Below are 27,109 nucleotides of genomic sequence, written 5' to 3' on the forward strand. Positions count from 1 at the left end.
TCAAAGTATCATCTGTATATATGATCATCATAAAATCGTATGTATATAGATAGAGTGTTTGTGTCCAAAATAATATACAAAATCGGGACAAAATGCCCTACAAAATTTGGGCTTATGCCCATCATCATGTCTAATCATAAAAAGATCTAATCATCTATCTAGCTAGCTCAAGATGAGCAACTAGAAAATAAATAATGGGATTGGCCATGCACCGAAATAGTCACACCCAGTCCCTTGGTACGCCTATCACGTGACTTTGCATCTCCTCGGGTAAGTCCTCTATGGCTATCATGGGTACTTGGTGAGTCAGTCTCACCAAGTTCCTATGAACTGCATGGAGAACTCTCTCCATCTCAGCTACAGCCCCTTCGGCATCTCTTCCACAACGCTTATGTCAGGTAAATCCACCAGGTCTCACTGGCCCCACATCTAAAACATGATCAATATATTTTGTAAGTGTCTTGTCTCATAAAAGTATTTTTAAGTTCATTTATATTAAAAATCCCAAAAAAATCTTAAGAAATTCAATTTTTTTTTTTTTTTTACCTATGGCACCCCATGCTGCATCTGGTGGTAATACTAAACCTGGATCTTCCTAGAAATCCATTCTGGCATAGGGGTAGTCATCAACTGTGATGACCTGTTGATCTCACCATGCGAAAAACTCGTCATCAAAAGTCATCGTGGGGACATCACCACCCCCTAGGCATTTCATCAGGTCAACCCATCTGCCCATCCGTGGATCCCTCGGGCTGTTGATGGTTGATAGCACCTTGGGTCGAAGCCCAGGTACTCTCTAAAAGAAGAATGAACATAAGATTGTGCCATATATGAAATTATTTGTCTGACCCTTCTGAATGGAAGTGAGTTGGTTCTTCATTTTGGTCAGTAGAGTTGTACATCAATCAAACACAGTAGTGAGGCATTCCACTACTAGGCTCATGGATACACGTGAGGCCTAATCTAAAGTAGTAGAACCATTTACCCTAGTGATGGTAAATAGTAGGATTTTCAAGGATAAACTCTCTGCATGCTTGATTGGAATCTGACTTCCAATATTTTTAGGATGATGGGGACAATATATGTGGGTGTAGTCTTCTACACTAAGACTATTTCTCATCCTGCCAGTAGAATGCACTATCTCTCCCTTTCGAGAAAGACCAGTAATGAAGTAAATATCTTCTATCTCGATCCTTAGGGGCATCTGATCAATCATGAATGCATCATCCTCTGCACTCCAGTAATGAATCTGCAACTCAAGCAATTGTGTATTCACCTTCATGTTTGGAATTTTAATGAATTTTAGCAAACCACAACCTCTCAAAGCATCTAAGGCATTTTGATCCTCCATTTCTTGGTTATCAATGGCACTATGACACCTTTCATGCTAGGTGATTGTCATCCTACCCAAAAAATATGTTTCAAATCATTAGATTTATGTTTTAAACATTTTACTCGCACACATGCATGTTCCCTTTTTACACAGTCGCATGTAGGGCCCTCGTATATGTGGTTTACCTGTATTCAACCTACGTGTACGCAGATTTGAAATTTTTAACATATTTTCCTATAGTCAAATTATGAAAAAAACATCTAAAAAGTATCACAAATGATTAAAATCATGATAAAAGTGTTACCTGGAAGTTTTGGAGCAATTTGAATGGTTGGATTTGACGGAGGAAGTTTGTTTGAGTTTGTCTCCACAACTGCTTGCTCAAAACACAAATGACAAAAATGTGAGTCCAAGCGTCCTTATATAGGTTGAAAAATAAAAATTAATTTTTCAAAAGTTGATTTTTATCTTATGGACTTTTTAACCTTTTTTCTTGGAGTGTCGAGAATGGGTTGTCTTTACAGGAAATTTTGGAGACTTCTTCGAGAAGTCTTTTTGGTCCCATGACTGCAGACCTGTCATGGCAGGTATAGTTTTCTTACTGGAATTTAGGTTAGGGAATACCACTTTCCACTGCATTTTTCATACTAACCTCCATACTCCGATATGTTTGCCATAGGGTCGACCCCATCGTATCTTGGTTCACAAACCATTTTCACTCACCGACTTTAAAATCATGACACAATGGTAGATCTAACCTTTACATGGGCATCTTAGTTAGATCCTCGCTGACGTTTGTTTCCCATGCTGCTATATTGAGTAGGCTCGAGAGTCCTCTTTAGTCTCGCCATGACTTGTGCGTTGTGTTAGCACTCGAATTTGCCTCAGGCTAAGGAAGGCAAAATCCAAGGCAACATCAAACCACTTAGCCTCGTAGCTAGCCCTACGGGGACAGGAGAGGGCTCTCTCCGGGTCTATCTCGGCAAAAGGTCTTCAAAGGGCTAAGATGACCAATAAAGAACACTGATTTTAGGCTATTAAACTGATAGGGAAAGTTTGATTTTAAATTTTTTAGGGTTTTGTTGGAAAACTGAGCACAACAATTTTGGGTGCGGGGATGAGACACAATTTTTGCAGAGGTCTTTTTGGGGCAAGGTAGGAGATTGTCTTGATGCCTTTGAAATAAGTGAATGGATAGATATGACCGGTGAGGAGCTAAGGAGAGCAAGAAACCATCGATAGTTCTCCTTAAACAGATGAAAACATAGATATTAAGCAAACTTAAAGGCAGAGCATAGAAACCATGAATTCTACCTTAACACTTCATTTACTTAATGTGCAGAAAAGAGAAGTAGGAAAATGATACACATAAAAAACTTACAAGTACATGAGAGAAACACACCATCAACACAAAACACCATAGGAATCCCAAATAGTGCTGCAAAACCTTGGTCTTTCCTTTGCCAAAATTGTAGAGATACAAAGAGTAATACAGTCTAAGCTTATCCCTCAAGAGTCCAACCTCTCCAACCATGAAAATGATTTACAAAATACATAATATAGACCATGCCAACCCATTCCCTAGCCTCTAGGGGTCGAGCTCATCATCCTAGGAGCTGTTTCAACCAATTCTAAACTGAGCACTACAATCTAGGCAATCAAAACAACTTGCCTCTATAAGCTAGGAAACCAATTCATTCATTAATTTTTTTGCTATTTTATGAATGAATCTTCTAGAATAGGTAAATAAGTGTCATGTCAACTTAAAATTACATCAATTACATCAAGGAGGATGAAAAATCCCACCAAAAAGTCAAAATTGGTCAAATGCTGCGTTTTCCTGAGCTAAAGGTGAAAAATTGAGAAAATGTCCTGATGCGTAGCGCGCCATTTCTCAACGCGTAACGCGCCTTTCAGCCAACTTTTGGGGCACTTCCCAGCATCCAAATGAGGCAAAAGTGGGCTTGCTGGAAAGGTCTAGATGTCTACTCTCCAGCCCAATTGGAATTTATCAATTTGGTGGCCCTTTGCCCCTCCAAAATTGCAATCTCCCAAGACTTCTTCCTGTGTGTCCAAAAAGTGGCAGAAGGTCATTTTTTGACCTTTTGGGGGCTCAAATCTCCATGAAATGTCTTGGCAGTGGCTGAGCAAGTGTAATTTGTCATGAAAAATCCAAAAATGCTGATTTTTCATGAAATGGACCTCCCCAACTTAAGGGTAGCGCGCGGCGCGCTACGCGTTGAGGGCAAAAACCTATTTTTTAGTGCAAAAATTCCAAAATGTCAAAAATTTCTCCAAATTTCTTGAAATTTGGACTGTAGGTTCTTCATCAAGGGTAATGATGAGCCAAGGATGCATTAGCCAATATCTAGAGTCCTTCATCCACTTTTTGCCTCCTTGAAGCTCTCTTTACCTTTGCTTTCAAACTTCCGATTCTCGCTTTGTACACCAAGTTCCAGGACAAGTAATGATATTTCTGCCACCTCTGTGAAGCCTCATGAGTGCATGTCCTTCCAAGGGTGAGTCACTTTGGGTTTCCACTTCATAATCGGATGAATGACCGGATGACATAACTGTTGTTGCACGAATGCCTTGGATGAATGCTGATATGTGAAACTGTTGTATACAACTGAATGTGAACTGCTCTTCTGATCTAAACAATGATGTGACCAAGGGGAAAACAAATGTAACAAGGGAATATTAGGAAGGGGAGAATATCAAGGAATTAGGGAATAATGGAAATAAAACAAGGAATTTAGGGAAGGGAAGGGATATGGAAATCTTGATATTGTAGGGTTTTGGGGTGAAGTAGGTTTTTGGATTAAGAGAGGAAAATTACGAAATTTTATGGGAAAATTTGAAAGAGAATGTGGATGGAGATGAGGGAAAAGAGGGATAAAAAATGGGCAACCTTGGACAGAAAAATATTTTGAAACCCTAGCACCATTAAGTTTTTAAATCTTCCACAGCAAAGTAGGGTTTTGACTTTTCATTTTCATGGCATTTTAACATATTAATTTCTCATTCATCTTGCAAAACCAAATCTAGCCATGGAGGAGAGGCCTACCTACAATTTGCTTGAGAGAAAAGCGGATTTGGTAGCTTGCTGACAGTTTGTTGGGTGAAAAACCCAATGCGTAGCGTGCCTTTCCCAACATGTAGCGCCCCTCTGACGCGTAGCGCACGTGCAAAATAACACTGAGAAAGGCTCCCTGACGCGTAGCGCGCCCCTGACGCGTAGCGCGCCCTCCCTGACGCGTAGCGCGACTTTCAGATGCTTTTTGAAGGCCTTCCCAGTGTCAAAATTGGGCGCAGGATAGCTCGTTGGAAAGGTATTTGAGTCTAATTTCCAACCCAACTAGAAATTTTTAATTTGGAGTTCATTTTTCCTATCAAAAATCAAATCTCCCAAGACTGGTCAAAATGTGCCAAATGAGGCTGCCTCAAGGCAGAGTGTTGTTGCAGTCAATGTTTGAATGCCTTCCTCAACGCCAAATTGAGCTCATGAGAGCTCATTGGAAATATATTTGCCTCTAGTTATCATTTGATTCATCAAGAAAGTCATTTGGCCAACCAAGCTAGGAGAAAACTTGATTTTACCAAGGTAACTTCAGAGGTGCCTTCAATTCTCTTGAGGCAATGATATTTTTCACATTTCTCTAAAACCATGACACCTGTGTAAAAGGTGAAGGAGGTTTTTATTCTTTGGCATATTTTGGGAAAAAACCTCTCTTCGTTTTACAAAATTCATCTTTTATTGCTCTAAAACATCTTTTGAGTGAAACTTATCCCGATGTGTGGAACAAGTGATTTTGTCGAAATGAAGCGAAATGAAGGGGATAATGGGCTTCTAAATTCTTGGGGAAATTTTTGGAAGTAGGTAGGGATGTTAGGAAGTAGGGAAAAGTGGAATCTTAGAGATCGAGTGAGGGCAAGGGGTCCAAAAGGGAAAAACACAGGCCTAGCCTAGAAAATTGCCAAGTTGTGGCAAGAAACTAGGGTTTGTGCAAAAATGAGGAATTTGGGGGATCTCAGTGATGGGAAGCATTTGATAAGGTACTTTAAGGATAGGGGAAGGTGTATGAACATCAGGATACAATTTTTGCCATGATTTGACCATCCAAGAGAAATTAGCTTTCAAAACCCTAGGAGAGGGAAATGACCTTGCCTAGGTGCAACTGAAGCATGAACAAGGTGTAAAATGACTCATTAGACTTGACATGACAATGAAAACCCTATGAATGATGATAGACTCAGCAGAATGATGACATGGACCGACATTTGGAAAACTTTAGAAGGAGTGAAAGCAAACCCTAGACCTAATGCCTAGTGACCAAATTTTGCTTGAAGACTCACTGGAATGACAAAATTTGACCTTGACACTCTGAGACCACTTTGTAAGAGCATATTTGATCACTTGAGGAAGGCTGGAAAGACTGACACTAACACGTTGAAGGCTCATTCTCGTTCTTTTGCACTACTTTTTGGCCTTATACCCTAGAGGTTCCTTTGTGTTGAGTTGTACTCCTGCATTACATAATGACTATTTTCACCTTTTGGCCTTGAGCTAGCTTCACTTGGAATCGTGTTTAAGCCACTTTTCAACGATGTCTTCTACAAAATCAACCTTGCAATCACTTAGCCTCTGTGACTGGACGCACCCTTTTAACTATGGAAAGAGCATTCCTTTGAGTGTCCTTGACCAGTTTCACCTCATTACATTAGGCATAGGAATGTTCCCCTCCCAGGAACTAGAGCATCTGTTTTTTTGACACTCATTCTTTCCATTGTACTATAACATTATTTTATTCTTTTTCAAGCTTCATATAAAAGAAAAAGACAAAAAAATCACATATTCCAAAGAGAGAGGGAATGGGACATTATTTCCATATTTAATGGCAGATAGAGTTAGTTGTGTCGCCCTTGAACAAAGCACTCCAAAGTAAGTCTTTCCTCCATTGAGTTGGACTTTAGTTTGACTTAGGAAAGCCTTAATCTTGTTATTGAGTTAGTAATCCTTTGATTGGTTACCTCTTCCAATCATATGGAGAGTTTGTTTATGCCTCCTGCATGATGCACTTATATAAAGTTATCATATGCTGCCATGTAGTCACAATTGAGTCGTGCTTTTGGGAAGGAAACCTAAGTTGGCCTCTCTGTAGTGTCTCTTGACCTATTTTTCAGTCAACCATCCCTAATTGTCAATGTCATGTTCATTATCACATTAGCTATATTGATCCTTTGCTCATGCCAGTTTGGGAAGGTCTCCATTGACTTCTTTCTGGCGGCTCTTGCTCTTATCGACTAAGACAAATTGATTTGAGGGAAGACCTAGAGCTGCACCCTAGCCCTATTTTCATTATTGATCGGTCACCTTGTGCTCAACATCAATCAGTATCATGGGTCTTTGACTAAGTGGTTTCCCTTGTGTTCGACATCATCTTTCATTATCACACATTGGGATTCGTGCAGTGCCTTGGTTTCCATTTGACCCTATTGGTGGATTCCTTGCCTCTGTGTCAGCTTTCATTATTGGCTGGTTCAGAGAGTTTCGATCATGCACTAGCCACATCTTGTGTATGTCATAAATGTGCTTCGGTTGGGTTACTACATTTTTTTCTTTTGATTCCTTCCACATTATTGGCCTACAGGTTACACTCGCGCTAGATTGATGAAGGATGCCTTAACGCCTTCCTTCTAGTGGATCTTTTCCCATCGAATTTAACTCACTGCTATAGGAAAAAGATCTAGAGTCCATTTGGAAGTACCTTATGGTTTTTGGTCATCAGTGGTAGATTCCTTCATTATCAACAGTGAGAAAACATCATTATCTCCTAATTGATAGATTCTTCCAAGTGTTTGTCTACAACTCTTTTTATTAGCACTTGTTAGATTGTACTGGGTACCTTGACTCTTACCATCATTATCGGTGAGTAGCCTCATGTTTGTTAATGTTATACATTAATGACCAGTAATCAAACAATTTCTCACATGGTCGACTTCCGATCATTTATTCGCATTGTGTAGAAATGTACCACGACAATTGGTGAAGACCTCGGGTTTACATCAACATGTCTTGGTTCACTTGTCAGTTGCTCCTGTTTCTACTAGTTGACACCATCCACCTTATATATTGTAGTTCCTTACAATGATATCCTATATGTTGGCACCCGAGTTGCAATGCAGTACCATTTATTCCATCATGTTCACTTGGTACTATTTGGACTAGTTTCTTGACTTGAGTGATTAGCGTCATACTTCAACATCATTAATCAGGCTCTATATGTGATATTCATACATGTACATTCTTGATTATGATCAGATGATCCATTATGTATTTTCAGTTTCTTTATACTTGTACGCATATTGGATCTGCTTTTGTACTTGACATGCGGACATGTTTTTCTATTTTTGAGCATGGGTATGCCCGCCTTAGACAGCAATTTCTTTCTGATCTCTTTCGCAGGCTTGGCAGGCTAAATTCTGGTGAACTCCTCCTCGATCTCGGAATGATTCCTTCTATGCAAATAATACATTTCAGCTATCATGTACCCCTTATGACCTCATATATTAGGGGGCATCTGTTATAGCACCATTTACCACTCTTGGTAGATCTGATGCTCTAATTATGGCCTAGGGAAACCCTTCCTTCCAGACTTGATCCAAAATTTAAAAAACAATGTTTTATTCCCTATACGCTACTTTTCCCTGTGATAAAAGTGTGTAAACGGAGGTTAACATATACCCAACCCATGTACATATGTTAAAACACTTAAAAAAATAATCTTCCTTAATATTAGGTGGTGTTCACGGGTTTTACCTGTTACTCACCTCCTATTGCCTGTGGCCCAACTGTTTCCCAACTGAAAAAAAAACTAATTTGGAGAAGTATAAATACACCTTCATGGGAAGGACTTAAGGAGGGAAGATATGAGATATTGATACTATATTGAGATTATCCCTGATTGAGTCTGACAAAATCGCTATGCCTCTTGCACTCCCCAAGGCTTCAGGAAACCCTTGTTTCCTTGTTGGAGATATCCTTCATCTTTCTTGAGATATCCTTTTATTTGTGATGGAGGAAGATTGCTGAAGCTAGGAAAGGACGAATCCGGAGGACAGTTCCACTTGGATCTGGAGAAGGACTTAGGTTGTATTTCTCCACTTTACTTGTAGCTAACTTGAATAAAGGAATGTTGTTCTGTTTCCGATATTAAATGTGTTTATGAATTGATTTATGTTGTAATTTGTTTATGAATCTTACATTGATGCATAATTTTTCATTCATTTATATGATTTAAAGTTAATTTCATGAACCGGACTTATGTTTCTACTATTGTATATGTTTCATTTGAATAATTTTCAGGTTTCGAAGACATCAAGAGAAGCTAAGGGTTTTCACCCTACAGGATCTACTCAAACGTAGGACATCCGGTTAAGGAAACTCTTGCACAGTTCAGTAGAATAAGCATTTAGGTTGATTGCCTGAGAATTTCTTGTTGTGGTTTTCCCTCCGCTTTGTTGGGGTCCTCAACCCAAGACCCTAGGGTGGTCTCACCTGCAACAACAATGGTGGTTACAAAAATGTAGGTATGGGTAAGGTTACATAATCTTCCACTACCCTTTTGGCACCACCAAGTCCTAGAAAGCATTGGAAATTCTTTGGGGAGATTCCTAAAGATAGATCGAGAAAGAATGGACAAAGGTATCTTCACTTTTGCATGCATGTGTGTGGAGATGGACTTAATTAAAGGCTTTACAATCATGTTCATCTGACACACCAAGACTTCAAGTGGACACAATGGTTAGATTTTGAAAATACTACTTTTAGGTGGAGGATTCTGCCATCAGAAAAGGCATTTGTAGAATACATTCCCACAAGCAAAGAAAAAGATGTAAAAGCAAAAAGGATGGAAATTTCTATACCCACATTCTTTTGATGATGAAGATGAAGAAATAGATTATATCTAGCAACATCCATAGGTTCGGGATAAAAAAGGTTCTCGAAAGGAGGAGGGAGAAGAGAAGTTGAAGGATCAAGCTAAATAGATAGAGAAACCCAACGACTTAGTGGTGATAAAGTCTCATGGAAATCAACATGAGGAAAAGAGAAACAATCAAGGTCTAGGTGGAATAAAGAGATCCCACATCTTCGAGAGCTTGGAATCAGACAAGGAAGTGTCAGCAATAAGAGAAAGTGATGAGTTGGAAATTGTTATGACTACTCCATCATTTGGGGTTTGGCACAAAGTTCAATACGAAAAGGGTAAAAAAGAGAAACCCAGTGTATTTGGGTATATGTAAATATTGGTAGCCTAGCTATGATGAGTGCTTGAAGCACATATACATGGTCCTCATGGACAATTTATGAATGCACTTTTGCATCTACTTATGTAACTTCTAGTTTTTATTAATAGAAATTTGTGGTTTTTCACTGAGAAAATATCAATATTTCTTTTACTGCCAATGAAATTTTTTGGTTATTGTCCACTATTAATGATAAGTAACACGCTTCATTTTTATTTATCTGTATCATATATCTTTATCAAAGGGATTACCAATAATATATTGTGATAAGAGTTATAACTTTATGATGAGTATGGAGTAACTATGAAGGATAAAATTTTATGATTAATTTATCCCTATAAACAAAACATTTTCCAGGAAAGTACTTAGAAAGTAATTCCTTACTACACAGTTTAATTTTCCTTCACACTAAAGAATAATAACTTATGAGAATGGAAAATTTTAAGATGAAAAACTAAGTTTTACACCATGATATGCATTATATAAAAGTAACTTTCATATCACCTCGCTTTGTTTTCCCTATTGCAAATAATAATCACAAATTATCTCTTATCAAAAGTTGATTAATAAATTACATTATAGGAAGATGAAAGCTCCGAAAGGTGTCGAAAGTGTATACAAACTCGCCAAGGCTATGGACACTCATTCACAACGAGTCAATGCATACATGATATCAAGGCAACTTTGTCAAGGCCATGGATGCTCACGGGAACTGAATGTTAGGAAAAATACTGGGGGCGGGGGGGTGAGTCAATATTTTAGTCACTTCAAATTTCCAATTCCTTATTCTATTTTTTGTATGCTACTGTTATAAAGTAAACTAGCCTACGTACACGACTGTTATTAAGGAAACCCACATTTATCTAGATAAATAATATGTTCAACTTTAACCATTGCATCATTACTTCATTATTCATTAATTAAGTAGTAATCATGAGCATTAAGTAGCAGAAGGATCATCAACACACAAGAGTCATATCAACACACATGAACATCAGGATTCTTAGGCAGAAACCCAATGTGGGAGAAAACCACCGTTGTTGTCGTCTATATCTTCTTCCTTTATTAAAATAAAAGCTTCATACAATCTTGTACTGTCACAGACTCTAACCAATACGTAGGCACCCACCTATAGAAGGCTACAATTTTCTCTCATTTTCAAGCACCTATTGTAAGGGAGCTCCAACCCCCTAACTTTGTTTACCATCTCCTACCAAAAGGGTGGACCACTTTTCATAATAGTTCATATTAATTCCAAACTAAGTAACAACTTTTAAACCAATCACTAAAGAAAATCACCCAATTACTGAACCAAATGAATCATCACATCAATCACTAAAGCTTAATCACCTAATGCAACTAGATAAAAGAAATCCATATTAGATCAAATCAATGCACAACCATTCATAAGTATACCCTACCATGTATTTTTCATCACATAAACCAAATGTTGTCACTGCAAACCTTGATCAAATATATGTGAGAATGTATATGCTACTATTCCAAATCATACCCATGTATGTATGCACTTCCCTTGAATAATACCTACGTACAGATCTCAAATTATTGATGCCTGAATCTAAATCACTGTAATACTGAATCAATAACTGAATCTTATACTGAATCCATAAAAAATCACTGAACCAAATACAGATCACCATATAGTAGCATCATCACTAATCAACATTCCATTCCATAACCAAATCAACCCAACCAATATTGTCAAACATAGATTATTATGAGAGAGACATCATCGACAAACAACATCAAACATAATAGAACTGATCAAATATCATCAACAACCCATACTACAAAACCCTAGAATGTATATGCGGCTTTTACAAAGAACATACGTGTATGTATGTGCTTACCATTCTTAACACTTGCATACATATTATAAAATTTCACATAATATATACGTGACTACTTAGAAGCATATAAGCGCATGTTATGAGCCTTAGTATTGTAACAAGAATGTTGCAACTCACAAGGCTACTAACTTTAATTATCAACCCAAGGTTTATACAAAAGTAAGAGGTATAGACACTATATGTGTAGCATATAATGTGTCCTTATTTAATTGTCATGATGTAATGGAGTGACTTTAATGAAATAAAATCCTAAACAAATTTCATAAATGGAAATGTTACTTTGAAAAGAAACGAATCCTGGGTAAGAACAACAATTTATAATTGAAATCCTAAGAGCATAAATTCAAATAAATAGGCCTAATCTACTTTTTTAAAAAGGAATGTCCTAATTTGTCTTTTATTATTCCTCAATCATTTATTTATATCCTACGAGTTATAATTCAATCCTAAGAGACAAAATCCAAGTGTTTTGAGCTAATATGGTCAAGTTTACACGTGCTAGAGTAGTGCCACAGGAAGTTGCAATGTTTGCTACAGGAAGATATAATTCACCAAATGACCAAGTAAATAAAATACAAATGGGATATGAAATATTTTATTTATTTAATATGATTTCTTAAGTCTCCATTTCAAGTGGAATCACTCAAAAATACCCCTGTTAACACGTGCTAAAAAATAGCAGAAAATTACTAGTCTAAAATCTAGAAATTCGAGAACTAGTGAGCTAGTTAAAATATTAAATGCCTAACCTAATCAAGTGAATATGTAATGGGGAATTTTTTTTATTAACTTGAATTTTTTATGACCTAATAGAAGTTGAATAAACTTAAATTAATCTCATTAGCATGTTCTAAAAAATGGCCGAAATTTACTACTAGTTGCTACAAGGGGCTTCCAGAAATTTTAGATTTGTGAATAAGAAAACTAATCGAAGTACCTCAATGATTACTATGAACTTGGAAATGTGTTCCAAGGATTAAATCATGCTTTTTATCCTGAAAAATAACTCACTTCAACCACTTAACCCAATCCTGCAACAAGAAATCATCAATACTAAATGCAGAAATAGGAAAAACAAGAACAAGAGATGCATGTGAATAAGAAGTGAAAATAAGAAAAGTAAATTATACAAAAGGGCTCTAAGGCTCCTGGGATTTCCAAGCCTAAGTATACTCAAATTCCTATGATGGATACCAAGATTTAGAAGCTAAAACTGGCACCAATATTCATTATTTGAATCAATCGTAGTACATCCCTACTAGAAATGAAAGTGGAGCTGCAAATATATAATTTTTCTTCACAAGAATAAAAAAACCAACTCCTATAGGAAAATTCGAATTGGTACATATAAAAAATGATGAGGAAGCATTCTTCTTGAAATGAGGAAGCTTTCCCCTCCAAAATCCATCAAATAGTGCATTTGGTTCCCCATACTAGGAATCTACATTAAATGATAGAGAACACATTCCTAGATTTTCTCAATCATTGGAGCTCTAGAATTTGTGCAATAATTTCATAATATCTTGTTGATTTATTATCCAATATTGGTTCTCCTATAGTAGGCATAAAGTCCCTAAATTATCTCCTCCTCCAAATCTCCATAATCTACCCAATATTCTCATAATATTCTACAAAAATAAATAATATTAGACACAAATATGAAATCATCTCTAAACCTTCCTAATGAACATATAAAAGCTAAAAAACATTATTAAGTGTAGAAGGAAAAGTTTAATATATCTTTCATGTGGCTAAGAAAGGTTATATGGGCCTTAATTTGTGTCTAATTTGGAGGCCCATCATACCCCCCTACTGAAATCATTGCTCATCCTCTGAGAAACCTATTCATCCTCCTTTCTCTATGGTTCTTCATGTATGCTGGCCTGTTTCATTCTTTGTTTGTTGGTTCGAGTGTTTATCCTCCTTCTCTTCTTTCTACTCTTCTAGTTGCGTTTATTCTCATATATTAATTTCCCATGGTACTTCTAATGTAGGTTTAGGTTGCTTCTTTTTCTCAGGTGATTCTTCAATTGTAATGGTTTCTATTTTTGAGGGAAACACCTTGCTTTTGGTTTGTCTTCTTGGTATTCCTCTGGAACTTCTCCTAGTGAAGAAAATTGTTTCTTAGCATCCATTACCTCATTACTAATTTCATTCTCATTGAATTCCAAGCCTCTTACTGTTGATACAAATTCTTGGCCATGACACATCATATTATCCATCAAATTCTTATGAACACACTTGATTAGCAATATTAATTCTCTTTGCTCATTAAATTCTAGAATTGAAAACACTTAAAATAGAGCTCTTTCTTCTTACATAGGGAGAAATCATGGTCAATAAACTAAAGAAAAAGAAAGGAATGACGTGATGACCAAACTGGTGACTTGGATACCTTTCACCCTTGGAGAGTTTACCATTATGCAACCCAAACTTCCTGTAGAAAATCCTTTGCAACTCTATTTTATTTCTTTTTACCCTTTTACAATTAATTAATCATTGTTCAACACCCCAGTAACAATTTTTTTATCAAAGAGATCACCTGCAATACTTCTGATACTCTTGTAGCACTATTAGTACTCCTATAGCACTTATGTTCTTTCTTGTAGCAACTTTGTTACTTGTTGTAGCAACTTTGTTTTCCCCTGTAACATCTTTGCTTTCACCCTTGTCATTTCCTTTGAATATTTCCTTAATCCCCAAGGCTTTAGGGTGAAATTTTCCTTCCTATAGCACTCTAATTAACTTCCTGTAGTATTTTCGTGGCCTTCCTGTAGCTTTTCGGAGCCCTTCTATAGTGCTATAGGATCTTCATGTAACAATTACAACCTTCCTATAGCAATCTAGAGAGGGGCTGAAATTTTATTTTTGAGCTACTAAGATGATGGAAAGTGGTGAGTAACTAAGATGCACACAACCTGAATCCTATATAAACTAATATTTTCATGCCAAGAGGTGGTGGTTCCACCTTTTATTTCTCTTCTTTTTTTTGTTGATTTTTTCCATTTTTTTTTCAATTTTTCTCTTTTTTTCGTTGCATGCAAAATAAACTCAAAGTTCTTTGAGTTAACTGAGTTGGCCATCACCTACCCCTTTTCACTCCTTGTCTTCCATCACAAGTAAATGATTACATCCCACTTTCTTAAGTCCTCTTCACTTTTGTCTTGTTCTCTCCCCCATGTGCAGGTGTCTTGGTGGAAAAGTGAAGTTAATTGCTAGATAAGGTCGAGGTTGCTCTGCTACTAATATTGGATATAAAAACATTTTCCTTCATATAATCACTATGTTTTCCAAGCTAAAATAAGTTCATATTAAAGGTTTAAAGGATAACATACTTGAGCCTTACCCTTGATGTGCTTTTGCAAGTGATATTGAGGTTGCTGATATGAATGTTGAAGTTTTCTTCATTGGTCCTGAAGCAGCTACTAATGCTATTGAAGTTGCATGTGGTAATATGTTGGAGGTCCTCTAGGTTTTCTTGTTGTTTTTTTTGTTGTTTCTCTTCTGTTGATATGCTCCTGATGTGAGTGTTGTAGCTGATGATATATTATTTCTAAACAACGGTAAGGTTGTTGTGCATGTCTTCTAAACTAGATTATACCTTGATTGATGATGTTCATGTGTGTGTGTAGGTGTTTCTCTCATGAATGGTTTCATCTGTTGGTGGAGTGATTTTCTGGGGGTGATGAGTCCATTTTTGGGTGTAGATATTGCTCCCTCATGCTTCCTGTTGGTGGGGAGAAAAAAATATCATAGATTTCTTTTGACTACACAGGTTGCTACAACAGGAGCTTCTACCTGTAGCAGCCTTTTTATCCTTTCTTCTAGTCTTTAGTTGGCATGGTGGTGTTGAGGGGAGTTATTAAAATCCATGTAAACATGGTTGGATTCATTAGGAGGTAATGTGAAAAATGGAAAAATGGAGAACAATGCTCTCTGTGTTTTTTCTTAGGCAAGACAAAATGAACATTTTGAGCAAGTTTAGGTGAAATTGAGTGGATGAGTGATGGATGGGTGATTAGTAAATAATTGGAGGAACTTATTCATAATTTCCTCGAGGCATCATGGCCCTGTTTTTTTTTCTTCTCACTGGATCTCCCTCATATAGCTACACAAACTCCTCTTGTAGCATTACAATGAGGAGGTGAAATTTGACTTTCTGGTTTATTGGAGGGTGGAGAGACATGGTTATATGAGTGATGGGTATGTATATGATATGGTATGGATGGAAGGATGGAGGAGAGCTTTTAGGTGAGCTTCTGTAGCAATTTTGGTCCTTCCTGTAGCATTTCAGGACAACCTCCTGTAGCAGAATTGTTTTGTCCATATCTTTGAAATGGTATACTAGATTGACCTAGAATTGTAGAAATTTTGAATAATATGACACATATTCACAGAGATTATCCTGATCATACAATTATAAGCGGAACATGTATAATACATAATCTCCTCTACGTTGATCATCAATTTACAGAAGCAGAAACATTCACAGGCACACATAGAAGCATCAATCAAACTCATAAACACAGTATGTATCCCGGGGAAAGCATCTCGCTAAAAACCCCACACTATCTGTATATTATATTGATTGAATCATGTAACAATACAAAGCATAATACTTCTCACAAGTATCTCCACCTATTACACACAATACAGCTCAGATTTGATCTCCAAATCTATTCCACTGCTTGCCTGCCTCCACTGCTCAATACCTGCTCGAGAACTGATGAGAATTGCTTCCCAAACTCGATTTTCACCTGCAAAATAGTCACTCACTCTTTGTGGACGTGAGCAAAGGCTAAAATGCGGGCCAAATACGTGAGCAAACTCATTGGCATACTCAATCCTTTGATTGTGCAAGATCTGGTGCACAACTATAGTCACAACTGATAGCAATCTGATTCTCTACCACCTGTCCCTGTTGAACTGAACATGCACTGACATGCAACTGAGTTAACTGATGTATTCTTTAGTTGTATTATGAGTTAATAATTAGTTTAACAACTCATCATTAGTCTATCTGCAGTTAGACTAACTACAACCAGTTTAACTAAGTTAAACTGAACACAACTCCATCAACTGTACCTCCAGTCCACTAAACTCAACTCACTTGAGTTCTAACTGAAGTCATGCATGCAACAACTCAACTGACTCATAAGAAAAAACAAATTTCCTTCTGACAGCTGCATGTGCCACTTCCGTAGCTCAAACTGAAGTGCCTCAAGAGAATAAGATTAAGTTTATAGTCCAAATATTATTGTGAGATAATAATATTTGACTTTTCTATTTTTGACAGCCAGTCTAAAAATAGACTTGATCACTCACACTGTGATCACTCACACTTTCATCAAAAATAGAAGTCCATCTATTTTCCCAACTTGATCAATCATCCATAAACATAGACATGATCCATATGTCTAAAAATAGACATAGTCTAAAAATAGACTTGCGCCAAAAATAGCCTGCGGGCCCACTTAGTGAAGGCGACTCTTTTCACTAAGCTCCATCATCTTGTTGCAATCTCAACACTCCCTCTCAACAAGATATGGATTATCAGCAACCCCTATCCTACCTCGGTGGTACTCGAATTTGCTCCTGGTGAGAGCCTTCGTCAGAATATCAGCATCCTGATCCTCCGTTGCACACAATCTCTGATATGATGGTACCTGATGTCAATATGTTTAGATCTATCATGAAATACAGGATTAGCCGAGAGTTTAATGCAACTCTGGTTATCACAGTAAATCACAGTAGGATCCAAATGAGAACCGAACAAACCAACCAGGATCTTCCTCATCCATATAGCCTCGCATGCAGCCAAACTTGCTGCCATATACTCGGCCTCCGCTGAACTGAGTGCCACAGATCTCTGCTTCCTGCTGTACCAAGAAACTGCTGTCGATCCGATACTGAAGACCCCTCCTGATGTGCTCTTTCTGTCTGTTGGGCTCCCTGCCCAATCTGCATCCGTGAAGCCACATAGCTTCACCTCATCCTCCTGTCTGTACCACAAACCATATCCCGATGTGCCTCTCAAGTAGCGCAATACATGCTTGCCCGCCTTCCAGAAGAGCTTGGTAGGCTTAACCATAGCTTGTGAAAGCTGGTTAACTGCATAGCATATATCAGGTCATGTATTGACCAAATACATCAGCGACCCCACCAACTGTCGATAAACAGTGGCATCCACTTCTTCTCCCGAAGTGGCATCCTCCTTCCTCCAACCTCCAGGAAGAGGAGTATCAACAGGCTTGCAGCCATGCATGTTGAACTTCTCTAGTATCTCCCGAGCATACTTGCCCTGAGAAACAAACAGTCCACCACTGCGCTGCCATATTTCCAATCCTAGGAAATAGTGAAGGAGGCCCAAATCCTTCATCTCAAACTCTGTAGCAAGATCCTTCTTGCATGACAGTATCAACAGCTCATCACCCGTTAGAATCAAATCATCAACATACAGTACAATGATAAGCAACTTACCCTCCACCACAATCTGGTATAGGTTCGGATCCGCCTCGCTCTTGGAGAATCCAAGTCCTGTGAAATAGCTGTCTATCCGTGTGTACCAAGCACGTGGTGCTTGCTTCAACCCATACAACGCTCTCTTGAGCCTGCACACATGTGACTCGCTGCTGAAGACTTCAAAGCCTTCGGGTTGCTCAATGTACACCTCCTCCTCAATGACTCCATTGAGGAACGCAGTCTTCACATCCATCTGATGAATGTGCCATCCCATCTGCGCTGAGAGAGAAAGAATCGTCCGTATGGAAGAATACCTTGCGACAGGTGCAAAGGTCTCCTCATAATCGATCCCCTCAATCTGTGAAAAGCCTCGGGCAACAAATCTTGCCTTGTACTTCTCCACACTCCCGTCAGCTGCCTTCTTAACTTTGTAGATCCATCTCGAACCCACCACTGATTTCCCTTCCGGTCTAGGAATAATCTCCCATGCACTGTTTCTGACAATAGAATCATACTCTTCCACCATGGCATCTACCCATGCGGGATCCTCCACAGCTTCCTCGAAAGAGGATGGCTCAGTCACAACACACTTGCTCATAAGAGCCATGTATCCAGTGTACCGATCAGGTGACTGTCTCTGCCTGCGTTGGGCTGTAGGTGGTCCTACAACTTTCTCTGCATCTTGAGCCAGTCGCTCAGCTTCTGTCAAGCGCTTTCGCCCTCTGATGGTTGGCGCTGCATGAGTGGTCTCTTCCACTCCATGAACCTCGTCCTGTGGCTGATCCACGTCCTGAAGCTCATCCTTAGGAACTAATAGCTCCTCATCTACATGCAAGTGTAGCTCCCTCTCAAGCGAACACTTCATGGCTTTCTCCTCCTGAAATTTTATATCCCGTCGTACAACAGTTTTACCACTGTCTGGCAAATACACACGATAGTTGTGGGGCGTATCAGTGTACCCCACAAATATCCCAACCTCTGCAGTCGGCTCCAACTTCTTTCTGGCATCCTTCGTCACATGCATGTAAACGTTAGCACCAAAAATCCTCAAATGAGAAAGATCAGGCTTCTTACCAGAATAAGCCTCCTCGGGTGTACTCATGCCAAGTATCCTATGAGGACAACGGTTCTGCACATAAACTGCTGTATTGCATGCTTCCGCCCACAAGTGAAGGGGTAGGCCCTGATCATGCAACATTGCCCGTGCAGCACCCACAATCGTTCTGTTCTTCCGCTCAGCTACCCCGTTCTGCTGTGGGTTATGGGGAGCTATGAGCTCTCTACGAATCCCTTCTGCCTTGCAGAAATCCTTGAACTCGTCCGAGATGTATTCACCACCATTATCGCTCCTAAGAGCCTTCACCTTCTTCCCCGACTCCTTCTCGACCAGTGCTTTGAATTCACAGAACTTTGAATATGTCTCGCTCTTCTTCTACATGAAGAAGATCCAGCACTTACGAGAGAAATCATCAACAAAAATCACATAATACCTGTGTTTTGCTGTCGAAGCAACTGAGAAAGGTCCACACACGTCTGTGTGAATTCTCTCAAGGATTGTTGTGGTGCGACTATCCTTCTCGTGAAAGGTGGCTTTCACAAACTTCCCCAAAGTACACCCCTTGCACTGATTTGACTGCGCAAGTGTGCCTTTAGGAAGCCCTGTAGTGATCTGCTGCAGTATCTTCAAGGCTCCATGGTGAAGGTGACCCAATCTCCTGTGCCACAACTCGCCATCATCCCGGCTCACCAATCCTTCTGCCTTGCCTGCCATTGCTGCGCATCCATCTACATGCAACTGATAAAGGTTCCTCACTCGAACCCCTATCTTCCGGGTCTCACCAGTTGTCTTGCTGCGCAGGAAGGCCTTTCCCTCGCTGAAAACAACGTCATACCCCTTGTCTTCTAACATCGCCACTGAGATGAGATTCTTCTTCAATCCTGGAACATGCATGACTTCCTTCAATACAAAGGGTTTACCAGACTCCCTCTCAAAGGAAATGGTACCGATACCGGTCGCACTGTATCTACCATCATCGCCCATCTCGATGTGCACTCCAAGATCTTTGTCCTCCAGATCAGAGAACAAATCTCTATCTCCCGTCATGTGAAAAGACGCACCACTGTCCAGGAACCACACTGATCCCATCACACTTGAAACCAAGCATGCGATCAATGAAAAATCAAGCTCAAACTGAGAAGCTAAAGCCTCTCCCCCTGCAGATCCAGCAGCTTGCTTGTTCTTCTTCTTCTGCGGACAATTTGTGGCATAGTGTCCATGCTGGTGATAGTGAAAACACTTCACCTTGGACATATCCTACTTCTTGCCTTTCGCACCAGACTGAGAAGCTTTCTTGCTCTTCCCTTTCTTTGCTTTGGCAGCCAAAGCACAATTCTCTTCATCAGCTCCCTTTGACGAAGATCCGTCCCTGGTACTCCGCCTGATCTCCTCCTGCACAAGATCTGACCATAGTCTTTCCCATCCTGGCAACTTCTCCCGACCATTGACAGAGTCCTGATAGGAATGCCAACTCTTCGGAAGACCAAGGAGAGCCAAGCTCACCAAGTCCTCATCATCGACAGTAACCCCCACACTTCCCAGCTCATCTCGACACTGAGTGAACTTCGTGAGATACTTGGGAATACTGTCTCCCTTCTCGCATTTGATGTTTCTGAGTTTATCTTTGAGCGCCAGCTTCCTCTGATCGCTCTTGCTTTGGAATAATTCTGTTAATGATTTCCACATCAAATATGGAGTAGCCTTTCCATGGAGGCTGGACACAATGTGATCCTTCACGCCCTCCAACAAAATTCTTCGACATTTTGCGATCTTCTTTTGCCAAGCATCAGCTTGAGTAGCATCAGTAGGCTTTGGGATATCCGTATCTATGAATTCCTTCAGCCCGTTATCATCCAATACTGCCTCCATCCTGTCCTTCCATGCAATATAGTTTGAGCTGCCCTCAAGAGCATACTCCAATCGCAATCCGTTGAAAGACATTGCTGCGTTGTCACCAAGAAAACATTGTTGCAAATTCGAATTCCACCAGCAACCAACTCAACTGCTTCCGATCAACCCTCGCTTGATATCCTGTAAAAATCTCTTCTACAAATCAAGCTGCTCCGATACCATGTAGAAACTTTTTCTACAATTATCTAGCTCTGATACCATGTAGAAATTTTGAATAATTTAACACATATTCAATGGAGATTATCCTGATCATGTACTAATGCGGAAAACATACACAATACATAAGCTCCTCTACGTTGATCAAGAATATAGCAGCATCAATAACAATAAAACATCAAGAGCATTCACACATTAACACACATAGAAGCATCAATCAAACTCATAAACACAGTATGTATCCCGGGGAAAGCATCTCGCTAAAAACCCCACACTATCTGTATATTATATTGATTGAATCATGTAACAATACAAAGCATAATACTTCTCACAAGTATCTCCACCTGTTACACACAATACAGCTCAGATTTGATCTCCAAATCTATTCCACTGCTTGCCTGCCTCCACTGCTCAATACCTGCTCGAGAACTGATGAGAATTGCTTCCCAAACTCGATTTTCACCTGCAAAATAGTCACTCACTCTTTGTGGACGTGAGCAAAGGCTAAAATGCGGGCCAAATACATGAGCAAACTCATTGGCATACTCAATCCTTTGATTGTGCAAGATCTGGTGCACAACTATAGTCACAACTGATAGCAATCTGATTCTCTACCACCTGTCCCTGTTGAACTGAACATGCACTGACATGCAACTGAGTTAACTGATGTATTCTTTAGTTGTATTATGAGTTAATAATTATTTTAACAACTCATCATTAGTCTATCTGCAGTTAGACTAACTACAACCAGTTTAACTAAGTTAAACTGAACACAACTCCATCAACTGTACCTCCAGTCCACTAAACTCAACTCACTTGAGTTCTAACTGAAGTCATGCATGCAACAACTCAACTGACTCATAAGAAAAAATGAATTTCCTTCTGACAGCTGCATCTGCCACTTCCGTAGCTCAAACTGAAGTGCTCCAAGAGAATAAGATTAAGTTTATAGTCCAAATATTATTGTGAGATAATAATATTTGACTTTTCTATTTTTGACAGCCAGTCTAAAAATAGACTTGATCACTCACACTGTGATCACTCACACTTTCATCAAAAATAGAAGTCCATCTATTTTCCCAACTTGATCAATCATCCATAAACATAGACATGATCCATATGTCTAAAAATAGACATAGTCTAAAAATAGACTTGCGCCAAAAATAGCCTGCGGGCCCACTTAGTGAAGGCGACTCTTTTCACTAAGCTCCATCATCTTGTTGCAATCTCAACAAGAATTGTTTGAGAATATTTACATCATCCTTATGCACCTCCACATAAAACATATTGGCCAAAGGATGTACGAATATGAAGAAAAATTAAAAATGGTTGTAGGTGATGGAGATTGATTTCTCGAAAAGTATGCACTGAAATTTGCTTATATTGCTTGAGCATGCTATCATCATCCATATGCATCTCCCCATGAAATAGGTTGGAAAATGAATGCACGGTTCTCAAGATATGATAAAAATAATTTTCTTCTCTTTGTATTTTGGCTTCCTATAGCAAAACAAAGTCCTCCTATAGCATTCTAGGACATCGAGGAAAATGAATGGGAAAATCTTGGGAATGATGGGTGAATGGTGGAAATAGATGAGTGTTATGGATTGGCATGGCCCTTGTCCTATTGTAACATCCAAGCAAAGGAGGAGAAAGTCTAACTTTGACTTTCTTTCACTAGGCTTTTGATAATCTTTTCTTTTGGTAGCTAACTTGTTTCTATTGCTTGCAAATGTTGGAGAGCACCTGCATTCATCAGAGAGAGATACATGGAGAAAATAATTTTTTCATATTCTATTTTTTTTTCTTAGGCCTACTAGTTGCCTCAATGAGGTTTTCAACTAGTACATCTTCCTAGGAACCTCAAAGGAGGTTTTCACCTAGGATCCTTCTTTTTTCCAACCCATTGACCACCTCATGGAGGTTTTCAATCAATGAGCCAATCTCAGGTGCCTCAAATGAGGTTTTCACTTGAGATTTTTATTTTTTATCTTATTTTTCATTTTTTTTTCTTTTTTTTCCCATCCTACTCTACTTGAAAAACAAAATCTCTTTCAAGTATAGGAATACATCCAATGGAGCTATGTGCACATCAAGATGACAGATAAACTGATATGTATGCTGGAAATAAATTCTTTGAAATGTACCTAAATTTCAGAGACAAAATTCTTTGACTTTGACAATGTCAATCATAGCTGAAGAAGGGTGTGTTGCTACAACTCCTAATTAAAAATCCTAATTTAATTTGTCCTTGAATTACATTAGGAATAAAATTGTAATTCCACATCTCATGACAGCTTGTAATAGTTAACTAAGTTAATTTAACTTATTTAGCTCAGTTAATTCAAGTTTAGGGTCTAACTAGAGTCATGTATAGTGTCTCCTACAATTAGGAGCATTAGGTGAGTTTATTTTGAGTTGTAATTATTTAATTCAATTAAAGTTAGTTAAAATAGTTCCAAGTGATGGAGAAATTAGTGGGAGGTCTAGTAGTGGGATGTAACCTGCAGTAGTAGGGTGCTTCATGTCGAACATTGGAGTGTTTCCTCCATTGATCAACCAGTAAATTGTATATTCCCTCATAATTAACTCATGGATGTCATATCAGAGAAAGACCCAATTGATATTGGATTTCAGGGACAACGTACTATCAGTTACCATATTTCAATATAGTTTTGATGCCCTTGGTCCACTTGCTGATTTGGATCATATTGGATGTCTTATTCTTCCATGAAATTTATATCTTCCTCTTTTTGAAAATTATTCTCTTGAACACATGGAGGATCTGATGGTAAACATGTGGGAACATTCTCAATCTTTGATTCTGATGTCTACTCTTCATCAAGTGCAGCCCATGATTGTTTGGTCTTCTCATTTGAATCTTCTTTTTCTGCATGTTGTCCTTCAATGGAATCAAGAGAATATATTTTTTCAATACTCTTCCTTAGCTAATATGAATACCATTCAGATCAACAGGATATGTTAGCAAGTGTTTTACCTCAACATTGTAAGTGGGTTGAGCTACTTTCTTGTGTGGGTTTGGAAATGGTGGTACAGGTAGTTGAGTGGGAGTGGATCATTGAGATGGATGTGGTTTGGGTTGTGGTTGTGGTGGAGATGGATGGTAGGGATAGCATGGAGTTGGGTATGGAGGATATTGAGGAAAATATTGAGGATATTGTGGATTTCTCCCATAAGGACCTTGCCAACCTTATTGCCAATATTGGTTTTGGGGTTGAGATGGCCAAGGTTGCCAAGGGAAGGGTGTGTTCCAATTACTTTGAGATGGATGTGCATAACCTTGAAATTTTGAATTAGGTTCTTGCATCATACTAAGTTGACTAGGATTCCATGGTCCTCTTGGAACTACATAACATAGCTACTTTGGTTATTGACTTATTCCCTTGTCCTCTTGGTAAACTTTCTTCAACCTTGATAATGATGGACAATATTTAATAGCATGTGATTTTGCATGGACAACACAAATATCAACATATTCTTTTTCCTCATCTTGCATTCTTAACATTTCTACTCGTCAGCTTAGATTGGTAAGAATTTCTATTTTAAAATCATCAAACAAATTTCCAAGTTTAGCTTGACTTGCTTATCTTGATGCTGATTTACTTACCCTTTTCCCTTCCTCTTGATATGTGTTTGCATGTTTCACAAATTTATTCAAATGATAATTGGTATACATCACCTCTATTCATGAGATCAAGCAGATCAATCCAATCATCCCTAATTGTTCTAAGTAAGAGGGTTTTTAGTGTGTCAGATCCTAAATGATGTAATTTTTTCCTCTTAACATTATACATGAACCCCTCTATTAGATCCTCAAGACTTTCATCTTCTCTTTGATTCATTCTAAAGATTTCTTCTTTAAGATCATGATATTTATATTTTTCTATAAATATCTTTTTCATATCATTCCATGATCTTATTGAATTAGTCCCTAAATCACGAACCACTTAAGAGCTCTATCCTTTAAAGTTGATGGAAACAATCTCAAATTTTTAGTGTTTAGTAAGTAACCATAAGATCTACAAACAAATTCCAATTCAAAGAGAAAGGTTTCCAAATCCTCTGACCTCATACCATGGAATTTGGGAAGGAAAGATGGAGGGATGTTCTTCATATGAACACTGACATAAGTATCTTGAATGGAAAATCCAAGATGATCTTCTTCATTTTCATCATCTCCATCCATTCATTCTACTTTAGTTTCCACCTCCTCTTCTTATTCCTGCAAAAATGGATGGTGATGTGGCTCTTATTGCACCATGTGATCAAGTGGGGGGGGTGGTGTTGGAGAATTTTTTTTTTTATATTCAAAAAAAAAATGAGAATGCTAATGCAATGGAATTTTTTGTTCTTGAAATGAAAGGTTCCTAATGCATTTTTTTTGTTTTTGCAGAAAGTAAAAATAAATGAACCAACTAGGGAAGAAAACAATGCATACTTTGACACATCATTGGTAACAGTGCCAAAAAGTGATGAGCCTCTGTTACGTCCCTATAATACTAGTGTATTCCCTTATTTTTAATGTTGTGTCCATGTTGTATTAGAAAAATAAAAGAGAGAACAAAGAGCTATTACACAAAACACAAATATCACTTGATGCTTTTATTGATCATCACAGGTACAAATATATAAGAAAAAAATTACTAACTTTGACACATCCAAATCACCATTACAACTCGCACATTGGAAACAACGACTTCTAGATTGACTCCTCGTAACTCCTAATGACAACTACACATGACATGGAAGCATTACTTCCAAAACCCTCCCTTAATGCTTACATGGAAAACATATTACAAAAACAATATGATATGTGTCTAACTAGTCTTCATTGGCACTCATATCGACTCTGGAATCTTGTAAACATCGCTCTTTCACCGCAACATATTTGAGCTATCACTTGACCTCCATTTAAAATGTAACTGCCTCTGACCATCATTGATGAACATTGCAAGATCAACAATATTGACACCTTGGCTCATCAAGGCTTCCACGATAAGAGCCATCGAGTAATGAACCATCCTATGGACCAACAACCATTTGTCAGATATTTTTCTTTTCTCTATCCGCCAGTTGATAGGATGGAGGTATGGATACTGAATGTTCTCAAGAGTTGATCAAACAACTTGACCTTACACAAGAATTGATGTTTCGAAAACCGGGGCTTCCAGATTAAGAACCACTAACCCTTTTTATAACCAACATTAAAAACATACAAAAATTGATGTTTCGGACACTAGGGCTTGCAATTTAAGAACCACCAACCCTTTTTATCACCAATAAAAACACAAACACCAACACGATCTTTCACATTTTTTATTTTTATTTTTAAATAATATAACAACTTTGCCATATTCAAAGGAAATATTCCCACTAGCCAAGGAATATGGAGCTGACCAAGTAAACCTCCACGACATTGGATCCTTTCTTTAGCTGGAAACTACTTGAGAAACACCCACTTCAACTTTTCATAAATAAACTCTGCATCAATTTATTAATACCCAAATACTTCCACTAGCCAAAAATCATTTTATATATATTTAAAAACTCCTTTGACCAATAAAATATGCCTCAAACATTAAAATATCCTTAATGTATGATGCTTTAAAATAAATCTACAAAAAATAAGGTTTGGGCAAAAGAAATATGGTCAATTTATAACTCATGCACACTGCCTTTAATAATAATAAAAAAACATCATAACCCAATATCTCTATAGGGAGCCCATGAGAATAAGAAGCACAGAAAACATGAATTCAACTGGACGCAGCTCATATCCAGGATCCAAGATCTCGTTCTTCACTATCGTGGTATTTTGAGCAATGCTACCCAGCCATTTGTTGGTAACAAAAATTTCCTGGGCGTTGATAGGTGTATGTAGAGAATCTATCATTACTAACCTTTGATCTACCTTGCAGCAAAAAAAAAATGATCTGAATTATGTTATGCAGATGCACTGTATGATCTGCCCATATTAACGACATTCATTGT

Source organism: Pinus tabuliformis, chromosome 1_2, assembly GCF_031772625.1.
Source record: "Pinus tabuliformis cultivar Carrire ecotype Pingquan chromosome 1_2, CPIR1, whole genome shotgun sequence".
In the NCBI taxonomy this organism is placed as follows: Eukaryota; Viridiplantae; Streptophyta; class Pinopsida; order Pinales; family Pinaceae; genus Pinus; species Pinus tabuliformis.